The 12,553-nt window shown below is 37.6% G+C and overlaps 1 long non-coding RNA gene across 7 annotated transcripts in view; it reads right to left on the bottom strand.

Moving 5' to 3' along the window:
• Gm26512 overlaps positions 1-12,553 on the bottom strand; it is a 74,146-nt gene that overhangs the window by 52,081 nt on the left and 9,512 nt on the right. For 2 of the 7 annotated variants that reach the window (XR_381806.4, XR_003950225.1), the window contains exon 4: positions 7,367-12,144. The exons of the other annotated variants lie outside the window; for them this stretch is intronic. This is a non-coding gene — a long non-coding RNA (predicted gene, 26512). Of the gene's footprint in view, positions 1-7,366; positions 12,145-12,553 lie in introns of those variants that run through there. 7 annotated transcript variants of the gene reach the window in all.

Raw genomic sequence — 12,553 nt, 5'->3', positions numbered from 1 at the left:
AATATACTGTATGTTTTTCTTGTTTACTAGAATGTAGTACGTACTAGTAAAGAAGAGTTAGAGAATATAACATTTTATATGGGTGTTTCAAATAGAATTAGAGTTGCATTATTAAGAAAGATGAGCAAATTACTTAATCACTGGTAGAACTTCACAGTATCTTATCATGTGATGTTTTATAATTTATTTACTGATACAATTTTCATTTTGTCTACCTTTTAAAATTCTTTTTTTTCCATTTTTATTAGGTATTTAGCTCATTTACATTTCCAATGCTATAACAAAAGTCCCCCATACCCACCCACCCCCACTCCCCTACCCACCCACTTCCCCTTTTTGGCCCTGGCATTCCCCTGTACTGGGGCTTATAAAGTTTGCGTGTCCAATGGGCCTCTCTTTCCAGTGATGGCCGACTAGGCCATCTTTTGATACATATGCAGCTAGAGTCAAGAGCTCCAGGGTACTGGTTAGTTCATAATGTTGTTCCACCTATAGGGTTGCAGATCCCTTTAGCTCCTTGGGTACTTTCTCTAGCTCCACCATTGGGAGCCCTGTGATCCATCCATTAGCTGACTGTGAGCATCCACTTCAGTGTTTGCTAGGCCCCGACACAGTCTCACAAGAGACAGCTACATCTGGGTCCTTTCGATAAAATCTTACTAGTGTATGCAATGGTGTCAGCATTTGGATGCTGAATATGGGGTGGATCCCTGGATATGGCAGTCTCTACATGGTCCTTCCTTTCATCTCAGCCCCAAACTTTGTCTCTGTAACTCCTTCCATGGGTGTTTTGTTCCCAACTCTAAGGAGGGGCATAGTGTCCACACTTCAGTCTTCATTCTTCTTGAGTTTCATGTGTTTAGCAAATTGTATCTTATATCTTGGGTATCTTAGGTTTAGGGCTAGTATCCACTTATCAGTGAGTACATATTGTGTGAGTTCCTTTGTGAATGTGTTACCTCACTCAGGATGATGCCCTCCAGGTCCATCCATTTGGCTAGGAATTTCATGAATTCATTCTTTTTAATAGCTGAGTAGTACTCCATTGTGTAGATGTATCACATTTTCTGTATCCATTCCTCTGTTGAGGGGCATCTGGGTTCTTTCCAGCTTCTGGCTATTATAAATAAGACTGCTATGAACATAGTGGAGCATGTGTTCTACTTACCGGTTGGGGCATCTTCTGGATATATGCCCAGGAGAGGTATTGCGGGATCCTCTGGTAGTACTATGTCCAATTTTCTGAGGAACCGCCAGACTGATTTCCAGAGTGGTTGTACAAGCCTGCAATCCCACCAACAATGGAGGAGTGCTCCTCTTTCTCCACATCCACGCCAGCATCTGCTGTCACCTGAATTTTTGATCTTAGCCATTCTGACTGGTGTGAGGTGGAATCTCAGGGTTGTTTTGATTTGCATTTCCCTGATGATTAAGGATGTTGAACATTTTTTCAGGTGCTTCTCTGCCATTCGGTATTCCTCAGGTGAGAATTCTTTGTTCAGTTCTGAGCCCCATTTTTTAATGGGGTTATTTGATTTTCTGAAGTTCACCTTCTTGAGTTCTTTATATATGTTGGATATTAGTCCCCTGTCCGATTTGGGATAGGTAAAGATCCTTTCCCAATCTGTTGGTGGTCTCTTTGTCTTATTGACGGTGTCTTTTGCCTTGCAGAAACTTTGGAGTTTCATTAGGTCCCATTTGTCAATTCTCGATCTTACAGCACAAGCCATTGCTGTTCTGTTCAGGAATTTTTCCCCTGTGCCCATATCTTCAAGGCTTTTCCCCACTTTCTCCTCTATAAGTTTCAGTGTCTCTGGTTTTATGTGAAGTTCTTTGATCCATTTAGATTTGACCTTAGTACAAGGAGATAAGTATGGATCGATTCGCATTCTTCTACATGATAACAACCAGTTGTGCCAGCACCAATTGTTGAAAATGCTGTCTTTCTTCCACTGTATGGTTTTAGCTCCCTTGTCGAAGATCAAGTGACCATAGATGTGTAGGTTCATTTCTGGGTCTTCAATTCTATTCCATTGGTCTACTTGTCTGTCTCTATACCAGTACCATGCAGTTTTTATCACAATTGCTCTGTAGTAAAGCTTTAGGTCAGGCATGGTGATTCCACCAGAGGTTCTTTTATCCTTGAGAAGACTTTTTGCTATCCTAGGTTTTTTGTTATTCCAGATGAATTTGCAAATTGCTCCTTCTAATTCGTTGAAGAATTGAGTTGGAATTTTGATGGGGATTGCATTGAATCTGTAGATTGCTTTTGGCAAGATAGCCATTTTTACAATGTTGATCCTGCCAATCCATGAGCATGGGAGATCTTTCCATCTTCTGAGATCTTCTTTAATTTCTTTCTTCAGAGATTTGAAGTTTTTATCATACAGATCTTTCACCTCCTTAGTTAGAGTCACGCCAAGATATTTTATATTATTTGTGACTATTGAGAACCTTTTAAAATTCTTATATGAACACCCTAATAATCTTGCATTTTTAATAAGCTTGAATACATACATATATGCTGTTTATTTAAAAGTACCTTTAACTATTTTTTAATTTTTCAAATTGTATTTTTATTTTAGTTTTTATTTATTTAATTTTTAGTTTATTTTTATTTTTAACTATATTATACTTTAGGCTTAGCTTTATTGCAATAGAGACTAAGAAATTTATAACTTCAAAATATTTCTTTATAGGTATTATAATTTATTAGATTCTCTATTGTTGGATACATAGTTAATATCTACTATTTGGTCTTTATAAATAAAGATACTATCAACTTTATCTCCTTTTCTTTATTTAAAATCTCTATCTTTCAGGAGAGTTTGAAAACTAGAAATATTTGCTTATGGAAATCAACAACTGTGACTTGCACAATTCAACCCACCACAAATGAATAGCTCTGGAAGTACGCATTAGCAGTCCTTTCAACACACCTCCATCGGAACAAATTTATACCTTTAAGATGAAAGACCTTTATATATTATTAAGTAAAAATATGATATAACTCAGCTTTGTTTATTTAATTTCTATTATTTTGAATAAACATTCACCTACCTGCCATCATAGTTTCTTTAGTGAATTATACACTGGTAACCTTTGCCTATTTTTCTACTGATACATTTTTTTCTCAAATAATTTATATAATCTTTGAGATATAAATTATATTTATTCTGTGCATCAGTTGCTTTTATCATTGCTGTGACAAAATTCTGATCAAAGCAACTTAAGACAGGAAGGGTTCCTTTTGGCTTAGAGTATGAAGGAAGTCCAAGATGATGGGGAAGACAAGGTAGCAGGTACGTGAGGCTGCTGGCCACACTGAATCCACAGGAGGGAGAAAGTAAGAAATGCAGATGCTTAGCCAGCTTTCTCATTTTTCTTATACAGTCCAGAACCAATTAACTTAACCAAGACAACACTCCAATACACACCCAGAGGTATGCCTTTTTGGTGAGTCTAAATCTCATCAATTTGACAATCAATATTTACACACGGTGTACATTCTCTCACCTTACTTTGACTTGTTGATTTGGCTGATGATAGTACATGTAATTATGCTTAATTATGATGTACTTAATCTTTGGATTTTTTTTTTCATTTTGTTTTCTTCTGTCATATATATAACCCAAATGTTCACCTATATATTCTTTTAGTTGTTTTGATAATTTTATGTATTTTTCTCTTGTTACATGAATTTGAATTCACACATCTGTCTCATGATGTAGATTTCTTACAGGACGGATCCAGATGGTGTGTTTCTACCTGGGCCAAAGGTCTTGCACCCATAGATACATAATTCCCGTGTGTAAATGAATACGCAGAGAGTTATTCCTGTAACTTCTGCTTTCTAGCGAAAACAAAAGGTATAAAGGCTCAAAAGACAAAGTATAAAGATAGGTTATTTTAATCAGTTATGTTTAACATATCTTGTTTTTATAAATTTATTTATATTTTTTATTATATTTAAACTAGCCAGCGTCACTGGCACCACATTTCCTCATACTTCCAAAATTATTTTTATTAGTTCTTTGAGAATTCCTTATAGTGTATTTTCTTTCTTTTTTCTTTTCTTAGATATTTTCTTCATTTACATTTCAAATGCTACCCCGAAAGTCCCCTATACTCTTCCCTCGCCCTGATCCCAATCCCACCCACTCCTGCTTCCTGGCCCTGGCATTCCCCTGTACTGGGGCAAATGATCTTCACAAGATCAAGGGCCTCTCTTCCCATTGATGGCTGACTAGGCCATCCTGCAACTAGAGACACATCCTGAGTGAGGTAACTCAGTCACAAATGAGCACACATGATATTCACTCACTGATAAGTGGATATTAGCACAGAAACTTAGAATACTCAAGATACAATTTTCAAAACACATGAAACTCAAGAAGAAGGAAGACCTCCTTCTTTTTGTTCCTCCTTAGAATAGGGAACAAAATCCCCATGGAAGGAGTTACAGAGACAAAGTTTGGTGCTGAGATGGAAGGAAGGACCATCCAGACACTGCCCCACTTGGGGATCCATCCCATATACAACCACCAAACCCAGACACTATTGCATATGCCAGCAAGATTTTGCTGACAGGACCCTGATATAGCTATTTCTTGTGAGGTTATGCCAGTGCCTGGCAAATACAGAAGTGGATGCTCACAGTCAACTATTGGATGGAATACAGGGCCCCTAATGAAGGAGCTAGAGAAAGTACCCAAGGAGCTTAAAGGGGTCTGTAACCCTATAGGAGGAACAACAATATGAACTAAGAAGTGTATTTTCATATCTCTATCCAAATTCTTTTTGACACCCAGACCCATCTCTACCTCACTAGCCTGTCAATAATAATTATCTGTATAATAATGATTCTCCAATATGTGCTGCCCATTTATTTATGGTAGTCCCATCCACTGGAGCATGGCCCACCTATCAAGTTGCTGGCACCCTTCAAGTAAGTTGTCTTTCCCCTAGAAGTCATCAGTTGTCCATAGATCCTCAGTGGGGAGTGGAGGGTGCACTCTTAAACTTTCTCCCACTCTGAGATAGAGTGAGGACTAGCTTGGTCTTTTTCCAGTCTTATGCAGGTAATTATAACTACTGTGAATTCAAGAGTGTAGCAGTCCTGTCATGACCCAAGCACACTGTGTTGATAATCATATCTGTTCATGTCCGTGTATTTTTTTTTCCTTTACACTGCATACACTCATTCCATTATTAAATACATTTGGTAGGAGCTGCATGCTTAACTTTTTGATGGTCACTTTCTAGAAGTTGTTGGGAAATGTAGGAGAACCGTCAGGGCCGGGTAAGAAGGCTCAGAGCAGGTTACAACCTTTATTGGTTCCCCTAAGCCACATTTCCAATTATGCCAATTAAATCAAATTTCAGGCAGATGAGAATCCACCAATGAGCCATCAGTCCTCTTAAGTTTTAGACCTATTAGTTGCATAGAACTCAGCCATACATTTTGCAAAATTTATACTAGCAAGATTTTTAATCATAATTGATTGAAACACCGCATCCTCTGCCTTCCTTTCTGACCCTTTGTAGCTTTTGTTCTCATTGATTTGGAGATCATAAGACATTTTAAAAAATGTGTTTAGCTTGGTATTAATGAATATATTTATGTAAGGTGTAGTTACAATGCCCAGCTAACATTTGTCATTCCGGTATAAAGAAGCATTTAGAAACATTACCTTGCATGACAAATTATAGAGCCAAAGGACTAGGAAATGTGTTAGCAGGAGAAAAAAGGTTGAAAATTCATAAAATTAGGACCTTATATTGCTAGAAAATTGAGACAGCACTAATATAAAAGAAGTCTGACATCCACACTAAAATTTTATGTTTCCTTTAATGGGTGGTAAAGCTAAAAGAAAATCATTTAAGCAATCAATAGCAATAAGGAACTCCATTCTTACGTGCAGATTTGCACAAACAGCTATTATACTTTTGTATTCTCTCAAGAGAAAATTACATGGCAATGTTATTATACTATGAAGCAGCAATTAAAGAATATATAGTCATAAAATATGAAAAAGTATATCAGGCAGTTAAGGAAAATATACTGAAATAGGTTTCTGGATTTTGTGATGGTTTTGGTATTTTTCAGTGTTTTAAAGTGTCTAGTTATAGAAGTTTCTATTTATAGCCTCCTATACTACTATAGTTAATTTGTAGATTCACGGCTGCATTATTTTTATTAAAGGGGGTTCCTTAAATTAAACAAGCTTTTTAAGAGTTAGTTTTGCCTTTCTCTTCTCCCAGCGTCTCTTTCCTAAGAACTGATGGAAGAATCTTCTTATTTGCAAGACAAAGACCTTGGATTTTCAAAGACAATGAACATCAAGCCTTAGGAGCCTCCTATTTTCAGCAACACCAGTGCTGCCCCACTTTCTGGGTCCAAAGAGAGCAGAGGAGGGAGAAGGAAGCACACTCAGCTTCGGCAGGTTATGCAGATGCCTGATGACACATAGATGGCCTACTTCTCAGGCAGGGGCAGCAGCATCAATCACCCTCACTTGAACTATTAGAGCTGTCAGCCTCTTGTTTATAGATGACAATTCAAGGGTAGCTTTCCTTGATTGGTGAAATTCCCTCAATTAAATGAGCACAATACTCAGAATCAGAGGCAGAAGCAAAAATACTCAGAAGCAGAGGTGAGTGGCCTCACCTGTTAACAGGAGAAAGAGTAACTTTTGACATGAAAACTACTTAGATCTGAAAGTCAAGCTGTCATTTTTTTTAGCCTAAAGTACATTTTATACACATACACACACACACACACACACACACACACACACACGTATATGCAGCACATGTATGTAGACATATATATATGCAGTGCAAATATATATATATATGCAGACATATATGTATACATATATACATATGTATATATGTATTCTACATATTTATGTAGAATATAAATTTTTCTGGTATCATTAAAATTTTAAATATTAAAATTTCAATATTTACATGATTTAAAAAGAAAACATAGCACAATTAGAAATCCTTAAAACTCTAGCTACTCACTCATATAGTTTTGTGTCTTGTCAGTTCTACTTTGTGTATGTGTCTATGTGTATGTTTGTGTGTGTGTGTGTGTGTGTGTGTGTGTGTGTGTGTGTGTGTATGATGTGTATGTGTGTGGTGTGAGTAGGTAGGTAGGTAGGTCCATGAGCCTATGTGCATGTGTGCAGAGGTCAGAGAGGATGTCCAGTATTACTTTCTAATGTATTTTATTTGTCTGTCTGTCTATCTATCTATCTATCTATCTATCTATCTATCTATCTATCTATCTATCTACCTATCTATCTATCTATCTATCTATCTATCTATCTATCTATCTATCTATCTATCTATCTATCTATCTATCTTTTTTATTTATTTGAGACAGGGTCTCTCAATGAACTTAGAGCTCTAAAATACATAGCCAGCTAACCCTGGAGATCTGGCTGTAACTGCCTAACGCCTTATACCTGTTTACAGATACGTGGTCACACCTGACCTTTTGCATAAGTGCTGGAATCTGAATTCAAAACCGCATGCTTGTGAAGCCAGCACTCCTGCCATGAACCAGCTGCCTAGCCTAGATACTGTATCATTTTCCCACTACTCAGACATTTATTCTACTGATGGTTTCAAAGACTTTGTATGCCTATTATTTTTCTCTTAAATAAAGGGCTTCAGCTCTGCCCCACATGCCCTTGATTCTCTTCAAGCTGATGTCTTATGACCACTGTGAGGCCAGATAGATATAGTTCTATCTGCTATAAAAGCATCAGAACCCCCATTTTGAAAGGTGAAATGGGGAAACTATTTCAGTTGGTCTTCCTTTCTGTCTTTTTTTCTCCCTGCGTCTATTCCTAAATGATCCAGGAAATTAAAAATGTATCTGTCAGCCACTTAAATGAATGATACTGCTCATGTCTAATGGAGGGACAGCTTCTCTGTATGTGCTCTAGATACATATATGAATAGAACTTAGTGTGGATACACATCTGTCCTGGGTATCAGTGTAATCCATGTAAATCCAGGGTTGGCTTTAAAACCTAACTCCCAGAAACCTAGGGGAAAAACTGTTAAAAAGATACAGAATATACATGAGTTGTCTTTTGGCCTAGAGGTCAACCATAACACTTGACTGATTAAAAATAAACGTAGTCTTTAAGAGAGCCATGTCTTCATTGGCGAAGGAGGCCCTTGTTGGCTTGTGCTATGAATTTATTAATTTATCTAAAGTAACATTAATGTCTCAGAGATCTGATTTAAAACAAGACAAAACAAAACAAAACAACATATCTCATTTCTGTAAGTTAGGTGTACTGGTTAATACCAATGCTTTCTCTAAAAGTTACTGGTGCCATTTTGTGTCTCAGGGGACATTTGACACTGCTGCAACACATAGTTGATTGTCCTACTTTGATATGATAGGGTGCTCTTGACAGAGACAGCAGCAGACATTCAAGAACATAAAATCCCCATTAAAAAAAGCCAGTAGTCCTCAGTTTGAGGAGTCTTTACTTAAGCAGTATGAACAAAGTAGACATAATGAACTCTGTTAATTATGCTATCCTCCAAATTTTTATTGACAGCTAGAAATTCCCTTGCCTCTGAACTCTTGGGCTTGTTGTATCATTGTTAATGATGGCCACATGATGTAGCTACAAGAAAACAGGTTCTGATGACTTAATCCTATTTTCATTTTTAAAAATGAATTATTATTTTTTTCTACTTAGAAACAGAACTGGCTTGGGTAAGGATAGCGTCACCAGTTGGCTGTCCTGTGACAGGATAATGATGTTGCTGCTTCTGCACAATGTATCATTTTGGCGTACCACTGCCTGCATTTTACTAAGGTGCATGAAATGGCTTTTGGGGTCCTCATGAATTTACCCCCAGGGTAATTTCCTCATATCAAGATACTTGATGTAATCGTATCTGTCAAGGCACTCTTTCCAAATAAGTTTCAGTGGATGAAGCCCTCTTTCCAAATAAAGTTTCATTAGTCTGCTACAGACACACTAGGGGCCACACATGCTGAGTGTCTCACAGGCACTTTCAGCATCAGGATACTGTGAGGCAGATTGTGATCTTTGGTGATTTGATTCACTGTTCCCTGAGTCTTGGTTTTCTCATTTACAAAATGAACCTACAGATAGTCCATAAGAATTTTATGAAGGTCATTTTACTGAGTGCTATTTAAAACACTTAGAGAGTGACTGGTGTACAATGACCTCCAGTAATGCTCAGCAATGGTTCCTTTTCATGCTATTCATGTTGGTACTATCATTATCTCAGAGAAGAGGGGTAGAGGAGTATGGGACAAGAGACTAAACATGTTTCTTGTGGCCTGGGTATGCTATGCTGTTTATCACATTTCTTTATTGTTACTTTGTTTTATTTCTGTAACTATAGCAACGGCAGATCATAGGATTAAGGCAGTGAATTGCTGTCTAAGGGCATTTAATACATTTTGTGGAATTTATTTAACTGTTTCTCAATGAAACACACCAAATGAATCCTAGAATCGAGTGGTTAACTTGAACTCCAAGCATTTAATGGTCTTGTTAACAGTAAGTGGGCTTAAGAGGAGCAGAGAGATACTGCTTACTCAGAGAAGGAATTGCACTGCACTCTAAAGATCTTTCATCTACTTTATCAACTTCTCAGACATAGAAGAAAAGCCTCAGAGGGTTAGGTTGTAGCACAGGTGGTTTTTAGTTACTTGAGAGCCCAGTCTCATGCAAGTTTATGTTAGTTGGTCTCCCATTCAGCCTTCTTTTTCATTTACCTCTAAGTGTGTCCACTGTTCTCTCCCCTCCTTACTAATACACAGTAAGCACAATTGATTTTTAACTAAAAACAAAAACAGAAACTTTTCTACCTTAGAATCCTACTGGGTTTTTAAGGACTATTATTTTATATATCTAATGTACATGTTAGGTTGTTTTGAAGATGGTTCTATGGTTTCTATTTTATACACTAATGAATATAATTTGTAATAATATGCGATTTCTCTTGGGAGTTGTATTAGTCTAATGACAGTTATTGATGGGTAACACTAAAAGTTACAATGTTGTTTTCATCATAAAATGATGAAATTTAATGAAACAAAAATTTAACATTTAGGAAGGGTACACCAATGGAAACAATAACTTGTTACCTCTCTGCATTTCACCAAGAAACACACACACACACACACACACACACACACACACACACACACACACACACACACACAACTCTGATGCAACAGCAGTGAGCATGCCTTCTGCTTTTTGACATTGTATTATGTTTAAATAATAGGGAATTGCTAGTTTATAAATTAAAAATAGGTTGAATGTGGTGATTCTATATGGCACAGACAGTATAGAAAAGGAGTTCAATTTTCCAGAGCTATCAAAGGAAAGTAGCTAGACAAAGCATTCAATAATATAAGGAGAGTTTTCCATTTTCCAGTTGCTTATATTTCTCTCAATAAATATCAACTGAGTCTTGGCTCCCATTCTTCACTTTAATGTCCGTGGTTATGGGAACAAACATTATATATTAAGAGAAGGTGAAATGAACAAAAGAAATTCATAGTGTGGAAAAGCCAGGTACACAGAAAACAATGAAAAATACAAATTGTTACAAACTTTGTAATCATTTCTGTTTGACAGTGTTTATCTCCTTAAATGTTTATCTTCTTTCCCATTTTTATTTCATCTTTATGTGTCTCATAAAGTTGGATATCACTCAAAGTTTAGCTTTCTGGTGTCTGAGCACAGAGAGCAGATTGCCCTGGCACTTTTATATACTGTAGGAAAAGAAAGCAATTTTCATATACTGAGATATATTATTGGAGTATGCTTTTTAATATAGTAGCGCATGACTACATAATTTAATGTACATGCATATGCAAGTGTATGATGCAAGAATAATATCAGGTAAATCTTTATACCTTCAGTTGGAGAAAATGCAGAGAAGAAGATACATGCACACACACACACACACACACACACACACACACACACACACACACCACCTTTTCACCTTCTACATGTCACCTAGTCATCAATGATAATGGAGACAGGGCATTGTATTTTCTCCCAGAAAGTTCTCTAAGACATCTATTTGGGGGATGGGGGTCTTCAATGTAAGTGATTGAGAAGATGCTAGATTTCCAGTGGGAAAGACAGCTACTTGTGGGACATTTAATAACCTAGAGAGGAGAATGACTTTAGAAAAGTAGGCATCAAGACCCATTGTCATGAATTTCACTAAAACCTTTTATATTCTTATGATTTCTATTTTTATTTTTTAAATTTACATAATTTCTCAAACCAGTGAGATTTCCTAATGAAAACTACACATTATGAAGCATGTTGACATTGTATTGAGAACCTGTGTGGGCTCTTACTAATTGTATTTCTTGTATCTGAAAATTCTTATGATCTAGGAAGCAATCTCCTCTCATACCTCATGGTACATTCCTTTCAACGAGTGTGAATGAGCAAACTGAGATCATTTCATGATCTAAAAAGCAATCTCACTCTGTGCCAGTATGTGTACTTCATGTCATTAAAGGGTACACTAATGGAAACAATTATTCACTTTATAGCCTGATTGTAGCTCTTTCTCTCCTCTCTTCAAGTTCTAACCCCACCCCTCACCCACTCCCCATCCTCTTTACCTCAAAGAAGGGGAGGTCCGCTATGACTACCAACCCATCCTGGTACATCAAGTTGTAGCAGGGCTAACTAAGAGCATCCTCCCCCACAGAGGCCAGACAAGGCAGCCCAGCTATGGGAAAGGAATCAAAGGCAGGGAACAGAGTTAGAGATAGCTCCACTTCTATTTGTTAGGGCACCCACATGAAGAACAAGCTGTACATCTCTTACTTCTGTGCAGGGAGCTGGGGTCAAACCTGTGCATACTGTTTGGCTGGTGGTTCAGTCTCTATTAGCCCCAGGGACCCCAGTTTAGTTGACTCTGTGGGTCACATGGTGTCCTTTCAGTCCTCCAGCTCTCTTAATTCTCCCTCCATCCCAACTCTTCTGCAAGACTTCTCGAACTCCCTTATTGTTTAGCTGTGGATCTCTGCATGTGTTTCCATCAGCTGCTAGATGAAGCTTCTCAGAAGACAGTTATGCCAGGCTCCTGTTTGCAATATAAGCAGAGTATCACTAACAATGTCAGGGGTTGACTCTCTCTCATGGGGGTGGGTCTCAAGTTGGGCCAGTCATCAGTTGGCCATTCCTCCAATCTCTGTTCCATCTTTATCCTTGTATTTCTTATAGACAGGACAAATTTTGGGTCAAAGGTCTTGTGGGTGGGTTGTAGTCCCCCTCCCTCCACTGGGAGTCCCACTTGGCTACAGGAGTGGCCTTATCAATTTCCATATCCTCCACTGGTAGAGGTCTCAGTTTGGGTCACTCCCCAAAGATTCCTGGAAGTCTTCCCTACCCCATAGGTACCCTCCCCCACTGATCTTTTTTAACGCCTTCCACCACAGGACAAAGAATCTCAGAAGATTTGATTTGGGCCCAGAAATGATTGAAAGAAATTT

Source organism: Mus musculus, chromosome 12 (genome assembly GCF_000001635.26).
Source record: "Mus musculus strain C57BL/6J chromosome 12, GRCm38.p6 C57BL/6J".
In the NCBI taxonomy this organism is placed as follows: domain Eukaryota; kingdom Metazoa; phylum Chordata; class Mammalia; order Rodentia; family Muridae; genus Mus; species Mus musculus.
This window is presented reverse-complemented; position numbering and strand designations above follow the sequence as displayed.